At 44.6% G+C, this 10133-nt stretch overlaps 1 non-coding gene across 1 annotated transcript; it reads right to left on the reverse strand.

Moving 5' to 3' along the window:
• Positions 1-697: 697 nt before the first annotated feature.
• On the reverse strand, positions 698-6896 carry LOC101731609. The gene is made up of 3 exons (XR_004222243.1): positions 6428-6896; positions 1155-1256; positions 698-1033 (listed from the first exon to the last, which is right to left on the reverse strand). It is a non-coding gene; the product is annotated as an uncharacterized LOC101731609 (transcript).
• Positions 6897-10133: the final 3237 nt, after the last annotated feature.

The following is a 10133-nucleotide window of genomic DNA, read 5'->3' on the forward strand; positions in this document are numbered from 1 at the left end:
TTCCCATAAATGATGTATGTATAGCCTACAATCACAGTTTCTTTTAATATTGTATAAAAATATAAAATAGATGTAGCATCCCAAAGAAAATACTATTCACATGGGTGGAGTGGGAAGGTAGAGTATGAGAACCAAAGGGTCCCAATAATGTTGTTCAAATAATGGAAAATATAAAGTGTGCCTAAAAGTTATGAACAAAACCATTTACGCTACACAGGATTAACCAGACATCATAAGCAGCAGAATAACAGAATAACATAGGATGAACACCAAATTCCCAGATTTTCTGCCTCTGTGGTTTTATTATGAGTCGTATAGTTAACTGCATTAATCAAGTATACAAACATGTTTTCAATATTGTGCATACAACATTTGCAGTGTAATTCTATGCACCGTAAGCCACACATTTGTCCTGTTCCAAGAATGGTTGCTGTAAATAATAAATTATGCCGATAACATTTCTTTCCTATAATTGTTCTTTTGTAAGTGCATGTTCTATATGTTAAGACCTTAAAAATATTAAAGTATGTTAAAACAAAACCCACACAGAAACATTTGAACATCATGCCATTTTATTGTTAAGGCTAATAGACTTAGGATACCATTCAAATTAGTCAGTTGGGGTAAATATAGAGGAAATGAATTACCGGTACTAAATAAACAACACAGGAGGCAATAAATTGACGCGACAAATAAATAAAAGTCTAAAGCACTCCATACCATTAAAATGTTTTAATGTTGTTGCAAAAACACTATGCAACAATCATCGCTGCGGTTAAACACCTTAAAAGTCAGCGCTTGCAATTTCAGCCCCAGATTACAAGGTAAGGAACATTAACTAATATAGTGTCCTACCAGTTATTTCTCAACTCAGACCTAGAACATGTTTGTGAAATAAAAAAATCAATTAGTAAGAAAAAAAAATGAAAATATTAACCTCTGCTTCAACGTAAAGTTTCCAGAATCTGCCAGAGCTCGGGAACTGGGCAACAAGTCGCTCATATGTCTTCCGTGCTTTGTCTATAGGCTGATTCTAAAATTGAAATAAACAGCATTTACAATATTATGACTGTGTGGGAACATTTTAGAATCTCCTGAATACAGCCACCTTTGGTACTCAAGAGAATACATAATGTAACCCTATGTCACTAAACCTGTGCCTCGCGAATGAGAATGCTCCATGCATCAAGGTCATACGGATTGTCTTCCAATTTCTTTTCCGCTTTCTTCACCTTTTCCGGAACATATTCAGCAGCCTTGTGGGGAGAAAACAGATAACAGGATTATGAACAGAATTACAGGTAATTTGGCTATCCGTGTACCAAGCAGTTTTTTATGCATTTTGCCTGTACCGATTCAGCAATAACATTCAACACATTCCGTAAAATTTACTATATAAAAACTACTATATAGTTTAAGTCGCTCTGGATGTGTAATTGTAATATGGCATTCACACATCCAGCACCTTTATGAAAGAGAACCTTCAGTGAACTGAAAGCATACAGTAAGCAGCTTTGCTCAAACATACCCAATACCTTTTATTTAATGTCAGGGCTGCCCAAGAGAAGGACTGCAGGCTGGATATTGCCCCCCACCATGAATTTTTAAGGGACCCAGTTTTACCCAGGAGTGCACAGAGCAATAATCAACTAATTATAAAACCTCAGAAAGCAAGTGTAGCCAACCAGCAGGCACCAGTCTGACATTTATTTAGGAATAACAATACAACATTGAGAAGCGCTGGGAAAGGCTCTTCTATAAACCCAAACACAACACCCTAAACATGTCTGTAATGCCTGAGTAGTATGTAATCATTACGGCATTATGAGTATTTCTGGTCAGCCAGCTATAAAGTTTTAGGTAGGCAATAACAATAGGATGGTATAGAAGTAATAGACTCAAAGATAATGTAACAACAAAGAAAAAAAAAAAAAACTATATGAAGGCACAATCCTTAAGTGGTGACTGTCACCTGAACACATGGTCTCTCTGAAGTTGAAGGTCATTGCCTCAAGAGCTTGCAGGTTATATCCTTGACTATAGATGCAAATTATTTTAGTGCTGGAGGGATTGGGGAGGCACATATTTCTCTCCCCCAATAAGCCCAATTTTTTCCTGCCCCTCTTTTTTTCCCTGGGGAGAACACTGCATTACACTGTATTGCTGGCTTGTCTGGTATAAGATACAGTCTACTGAAATGTCCCTCTTGCTGGTCTAGGAAACGTCACTGCACTGTATTTCTGCTCTTACTGCATTTACACTGTGCATATTACACCATACTTACTATAAGTCCTTTGCACAACATTACTGGGCTGATGGAGGGAAGAAATACAAAGAGCCAAGTAGAGTAATGCTGCCGGCTCTGTACATGGTATTACACAAAGCTCCCCTGTATTTCTGGCCTGTCTGGTATCATATAAATAAAAATGTGGGGCTTGGAATAAGTGCAGGTAAAAAGAATAAAAGGTGGTGTCTGGATTATTTTTTAAATTCTGTAAAATGACATCATTAGATTTTTACTTTTCATATTTGGAACTTATATGGGTGCACAGCTTACAAATCTCTGCAGCGAGTTTGACAGATTAGGGGAGGTCCCAAAATGCATCATTCTAATTGAGCTCTATATAAACCCAATGACAGCCATGCTACAGACATCCTTAAAGGGATACTGCCATGATTTTTATGGGGTACTTTTATTTCTAAATTACACTGTTTTTATAGCAAATAATTCACTCTGCCATTTAACATTTTATTCTTAAACCAACAAATGTATTTGTAGCTGTAATATTGGTGTGTAGCCGCCATCTCAGTGCATTGTGCCTGAGTCTGAGCTTTCAGAAGGAGCCAGCGCTACACATTAGAACTGCTTTCAGCTAACCTATTGTTTCTCCTACTCCCATGTAACTGGAGGAGTCCCAAGCCGGACTTGGATTTCTTATTATTGAGTGCTAAAAACTACCCTTGACTAACATTTCGTTAGCCATTTAAAGGGGACCCCTCACCCAGATATAAAAAGCTGTACAATAAAAGTACTTTTCAAATTAAACATGAAAGCCAAATTATGATTTTTTATTAACACATCCATACAAATTATAACTTCATTAAAAAATGCCAGATGTCAATCATACATTGTATGCCCCGCCTCTTAGGTACTGTAGATGTCAGGTGACAAAAAACAATTTAATTTCAGCTAGTGGGTCAGTCTTTAGAACATATACAGTATAGTACCTGTGTATAGTACCTGTGGGATGAAAACTGCAGCAAAAGTTCAAAGTTGGTTCTTGGGTAAAGTTTACAGCCTGCAGATTCTTCTTTTTTTAGTCTTCAATTCTGCACTGCCTCCAGTTTGCAAAATCTCCCGATCCCTGTCTGCATCTGCGCCTTGATTAGTCAAAAGATCAGAGCACAGCTAATTTCTGCAGAACCCGGAGAAGATTTGCAGGGCAGTGCAGAAACGGAGCCAGGTTTTTTTTTTTTAAGGTGCCAATGAAGGTTTGGGGAGGCTTAAGGTGGCCACACACGTGGCGGTCTGACGATGTTTCGTGCGACCATCGGTCGCATGAAACATCGTCAGATCCGCCACACACCGTCAGGGCTGAAACACCATCCCAAGGTACTACTCTTCTGCTGAGTGGGCCACCGCCATCTTGTTCCTGGCTGTCAGGTGTCCTCTTTCCAGGGCACAATCACGGGCAATACAGAACATATGCCATGTGTGAACTCAAGCAGGAGACAACTGGGAGCCAGGGAGAAGATGGTGGTTGTCCCCTTCATGGCAGGTGTCCGACTCCCTGGAATAAGATACATGCCCAGGTGGCTGAGCAGTATAGTGAGAACCAGTGAGCCCAAACTGGCCATGTAGGGACGGTACTTACTGCTCTTACACCAAGCGATGGAACCAAATGGGCCACAGCCCTATCCACTGATTAGATATTATATAGGGTGCATTGCCAGTGTGTGTGGCCATTGTCAATGACCAATGTGTAGCACACTATTATGTGTAGGAGATAGCTCCCAGCACTATTTCTACACACAAGCACCCATCCCAGTAGAACGTTTCTATGCCCAGAAAGAGATATTGCCGTGTCGAGAACCTGAAACACCACAACATCAGCACCCCCACCCACATACCATTTATTTCTAATGACTGACAGATGTCTTTGTAAAGGACATGTATGACTACAATAATAATGTTAGAAGCTCCCTGTTAGCCCACTCTACAATCTAGGTTGGTGATTTTCTGAAATCTGCCCACCTTTGAGGTCCAAAATATGGTCAGGTCCCCATTAAATGGAAGACATTGCTGTATGGGTCATTCCCTCATAATTCCCAGACTATCTAGAACAGCAAGTGAGTGTTCATTTCAGTTCTTACCCTAAGTGACCGTCAAACTGGGCTTCCAGGAGTATCTACAGTAGATGAGCAACTAGATATTCTACCCACATCTCACCTTCAGACAGGTCTTCTCCAGCCAGGGCCATATATTTTATATAGGCACCCAAGGTGCATATACAGAAAAAAATGCAATATTTAAAAATCCCTGTGCCTGCCACACTTTTGGATAAATACGGAACCATTCATCTCATTTATTCATTCATGGTGGGTTTATGGAGGTGGAGGGTAAGTAGCCCTCTCCTATGTGCCCTGCATATGTGCCGAATGCGTAGGTGAGGGGGCGGGAGGGACCAGGACTGCACCTAGGACCCAGTTGGCACCCCCAGCATTGCCCCCAGTCACTACTCAGCGCCACAGCTCCAACTAACATTCTCCATAGTTTGCATCAGGATGGCTAAGTATTATTTGTTGACCACTAGAGGTGCTGTTTCATGGGAAAACTTCAGCTACAGATCTTGCATTCAATGCAGACGCCCTGCAACTTGCGTGTTTTACAAGTGCCCCTAAACTGTCAAGTAATCACTTTGTTCTGTGTCAGTGTGTAAAACCCAAAGTGTTGAAACAGCGGTACAGAACCAACCTGTAGCCAATCAGAGCATTGGAATAGTGAGGATACAAATGGTAACAGAGTCAAATACAATACAAAGCGCCACTGTGTTGAAACCAATGGAAAATGTCCCATAAACAAAAAGGAGAATAATTCCCCTCTTAACTCTCTGAATAATTTGAGTCAATATATTCTACACTGACATTAACTCTTTCCACTTATCACCTTTATCAATGAAAGCAAGATCTGATAGGATGGGCCGAGCCAGTTCTGCCAGTGGCACCAATCATTGCCTATGGGAAACGGACTAATCCATTCAAACAGTTGTGCTCAGACCTGCCTGGCTCTAATAGCCAATGTGGCTAACCAGTGGAATTGTAAGTGGCCAAAGATGACTACTGCCAATTAAGAAAAAAAACCCCACACCCCCCCAGGAAATTCCTTTCTGCCCTACCCCAAAACCAACCTTGTCTCTCCATTCTGGGCAGAGGCCGATATGGGAATTACAGGCAGCAGCAGGACAAACAGAGCCATTAGTGCCGGCTCTTATCATTGTATCTGTGAGTCTCTTAAATAAATCAGGTGCCAGAATATACAATACACAAGCAAAGCAAAGGGGGGGGGGCACAAGCCCCTGTATGTGTATTTATATTGCCATTCTTTAGGTTTAGGAGCAAATAGGAATAAAACAACCAATTCTGATAAGTTTATTCTCTCACTGAATAATGCCTGCTATATATAAAGAATAGATCCCATCAATAAAGCCCTATAGGCCCCTCCTGGGGGGGTTCTGCTCTGCAATGGGTTTTAGCATGGAAGGTCCCACAGCACAGACACTGCGCACAGGAGACGCTACACATATAGTGAATAGGCCCCATATATACAGCCTAGGGACAGGCATTCTCATCATATAAGGGACTATTCTATTGGGCCAATACTCACACTGGCACCCTGCACATAGCCACTCATGCCCTGCACTGGCACATACTGTATATATTCAACACACAATGTCAAATTTAACTCTGTACGTACAGTTTGACTTTTAACCCCATCAGTGCTGTGCAGTGGTTACACATGCTTGCAAATAAATGCCTACTAAGAAGGTACAACACAGTGGTGCCAGGGCTGGCATACAATAAGGGCACAGTGCAGGCACAACCCCCAAGCTTGCACCATTCAATTCAGATCTGCCCAATCTGTGGCTAATTCCCAGCTGCTGTTGTACTACAATTCCCAGCATCCCCCATCAGCCTATGGTGGGAGTTGTGGTTTAACATCAGGAGGTAGCACACCATTGGGGATAAGGAGACAAAAGCATTTGGTGGGAGAAACAGAAGCCCCTGGATGGGGGGTAGAGGGGCAGCAGCCAGGCTAAGGGGGGGTAACTGGGATATGCCTGTATCGGTGTATGGGGCAGATAGGGGAATGCTGCAATATGACAAGACTACACAGGTACATTAGGGCCCCCATTAGTGCCAGTCTTACCTTCCATGGCCCGTACGGGCATCTGCAGAGCTGCCATCACAGCCACAAAGAGGAGCAGCGATGCCCACCTTGCCCATGGCATTGCAGCTGTCGGGCACCCCTGCCAGCCTCTGCCTATGCACCCAATGCACCGCCCCTCATCTCCCACAGTCCCCGCCGGAGCCATCAGTGGGGGGATCGCACATCTACCCCAGGGGATCCAACCCCTCTGGGTCACAGCTCCGGAACGTTGCTACTCATTGGCAGTCAGGTTGCCGGCCCCCCGGGAGATCCTCCGCTGCAGCGTTAGGGGCACATACTGCCGGCTTGGCACTGGCTCAGGTGGGGACAGGTCGGCCCAGGTAGGGTTGGCTTGGCCGGCTGGAGGTGGGATCGATCGCTCACCGTTTGCTGTTGCTTTGGGGATGAAACTGTCATTGCAGCCTAGAGACGGCTTTTCATTGAGAAAGGGATCACGTCGCAGGCAGGAAAATGTGAGGACACCGAACATCTGGGGAAGGGAGACACCTAGTGGCGGAATAGTGCAAGTGCATAGCCGGGCGCAATAGGGTAGCGGAATGCAAATATTAGAACAGATGTGAATCTATAGGAGCGTAAAGGGTCATGGGAGTCTATAGGAGCGTAAAGGGTCATGGGAGTCTATAAGAGCGTAAAGGGTCATGGGAGTCTATAGGAGCGTAAAGGGTCATGGGAGTCTATAGGAGCGTAAAGGGTCATGGGAGTCTATAGGAGCGTAAAGGGTCATGGGAGTCTATAGGAGCGCAGAGGTTCATGGGAGTCTATAGGAGTGCAGAGGTTCATGGGAGACTATAGGAGCGCAGAGGTTCATGGGAGACTATAGGAGCGCAGAGGTTCATGGGAGTCTATAGGAGCGCAGAGGTTCATGGGAGTCTATAGGAGCCCAGAGGTTCATGGGAGACTGTAGGAGCGCAGAAGATCATGGGAGTCTATAGGAGCGCAGAGGTTCATGGGAGACTATAGGAGCGCAGAGGTTCATGGGAGACTATAGGAGCGCAGAGGTTCATGGGAGTCTATAGATGAGTAGAGGGTCATGAGAGTCTATAGGAGCGTAAAGGGTCATGGGAGTCTATAGGAGTGTAAAGGGTCATGAGAGTCTATAGAAGCGTAAAGGGTCATGGGAGTCTATAGGAGCGTAAAGGGTCATGGGAGTCTATAGAAGTGTAAAGGGTCATGGGAGTCTATAGGAGTGTAAAGGGTCATGGGAGTCTATAGAAGTGTAAAGGGTCATGGGAGTCTATAGGAGCGTAAAGGGTCATGGGAGTCTATAGAAGCGTAAAGGGTCATGGGAGTCTATAGGACTGTAGGGACCCATAGGGTTAAATGGTCCCTATGGCTTTAAATCCCTACAGGTTCAGTTCCCTTAGTTGCTGGGCAGAAGGGAATGTATCTAAGTGAGTTCATTAACATGTGTGCTATTGGTTAGAAGGTATAGTGACCACATCCTGCCTGACTTTGGTATAGTGTTGGGAGAGGAGTGGCACCTTCCTGTTGTTTGCTTCCACCTTAGGGACAGGGTGGGTGTGTGCTGAGAGCCCAGGGCAGGGGCCCAGGCCCAGTGAAGTCGGGGAACAGGGCCCCGTGAATGAGGCATTGGATAGGGGCAGGTGTAGCTCCCTTTATAGTACCACTCTAGGAGTGTAAGGCAGTTAGGGCTGAGATAGAATGAGCAGCATGAGCTCCTGCATAGGATTTGCAGTTTTTCTGGAGATAGGTCTCCCAGGCCACATTGCCTGTAGTGTAGGGATCCAAGTGAATAGGGAATCAGGATAGAGAATTCCCTGAGGGATCCACTACAGGGTGTGTCACAGAGGTGAAGGGAGATTCCTGCCAGTCTGCCCGCAGGAGAGTGTGAGTCTGAATATACACTCGGTATGTGTTGCCTGTACCACTGGCCTCTGAAGCTGTATTGTGAGTAAACCCTGTGGATGTTCAATAAACACTTATTACTTTGTTATTTGCAAGAACCTCTGGCGCCCTCTGTTTTCATTTTTCTGCATAGCAGCAAGAGAGGTGTAGTTGCACAACACCCTCACCTTCCTCTTCCACTTAGCGAAGGCCCATTCTGGGTAAGAGAGTGTAACCCATGTTCTACTGGTACTAGTCCGGGAAGGCAGCTATTGAGCTGAAATAGAGGTTACAGGACCATAGAGGTTCATACACATCCCTGCCCCAAAGAACAACCTGATGCTGTCTCACTTGTGTTACTGATGTTGATGCTGGCAATTCCCACTCACATACACCTGTATGTAACTCTGCGCTGTTGCAAAGCTATAATGCCAGTCTGGGTGAGTTCCTGACTCTCCTAACTGCCCCTTTAATATCACTTTGACTGTCACATCCATGGCACATGGCACCAGTAACACCAGACTGGGCCAAATTTGATACCAATTCTAATATGAGGAGTTTGTGTGGCCTGTACAAAGAGATGCCATAACACTATACCAGCATGGGTATTCCTTGGTACTAAGCATTAGCCAGCAGGAACAGCCCTCTGTGTTTGCTCATAGCCTGTATATAGGGGGAGATACAGTAACACCATGACAGTGTGTCTATTTCAGAAAGAACAGCCCCCTAACTGTGCCCATAGCCTGTATAGAGAGATACTATAGGGCACTGCCCTTGGAAGGCTACCAGGCTGCCTACTGTATAAATACCCAGGCCCAGACTCAGAATAGCCCCTGGCATTTCAAGCACACAGAGGCCCAAACAGACCCCCCCAGGCCCAATAAATAGTGACTGTCTATGGCACCTTACAGCAGCCCCCCTGGCATTTGAAAGGAAAAAAGTTCAAAAAACTCTGCAACTTTGAAAGGAAAAAGGGGTGTTTATGGCAATGGAAGGTGTTCATCGTGTGATTTACTTCTGTTGAGTGTCAGGCTGGTGAGGCTCAGTGTCTGTGCTGTGTGTAAAGGGTAAGATATAACTGCCATTTTCTCCATTACAAATCAAATGTCCAACGGGGCACTAGGGCAAGCTGAACCCTGCCAGTATGTAAGTTGGAATTATCTGGCTAATTGTAACCATGTAACCTTTTATTGTGTTGGGTTGGGAACCCCCAAATACTGTCCCACTTCCACTGATTCCTATTCTTAGCGCCCCCTATTTTCTAAACGCTACTCCTCCTACAGTTTTAGGGGTACAACACCTAAACTCCCCACACTTAACACCATGACAGTGTGTCTATTTCAGAAAGAACAGCCCCCTAACTGTGCCCATAGCCTGTATAGAGAGATACTATAGGGCACTGCCCTTGGAAGGCTACCAGGCTGCCTACTGTATAAATACCCAGGCCCAGACTCAGAATAGCCCCTGGCATTTCAAGCACACAGAGGCCCAAACAGACCCCCCCAGGCCCAATAAATAGTGACTGTCTATGGCACCTTACAGCAGCCCCCCTGGCATTTGAAAGGAAAAAAGTTCAAAAAACTCTGCAACTTTGAAAGGAAAAAGGGGGTGTTTATGGCAATGGAAGGTGTTCATCGTGTGATTTACTTCTGTTGAGTGTCAGGCTGGTGAGGCTCAGTGTCTGTGCTGTGTGTAAAGGGTAAGATATAACTGCCATTTTCTCCATTACAAATCAAATGTCCAACGGGGCACTAGGGCAAGCTGAACCCTGCCAGTATGTAAGTTGGAATTATCTGGCTAATTGTAACCATGTAACCTTTTATTGTGTTGGGTTGGGAAC

This window comes from Xenopus tropicalis, chromosome 4, assembly GCF_000004195.4.
Source record: "Xenopus tropicalis strain Nigerian chromosome 4, UCB_Xtro_10.0, whole genome shotgun sequence".
Taxonomy (NCBI): domain Eukaryota; kingdom Metazoa; phylum Chordata; class Amphibia; order Anura; family Pipidae; genus Xenopus; species Xenopus tropicalis.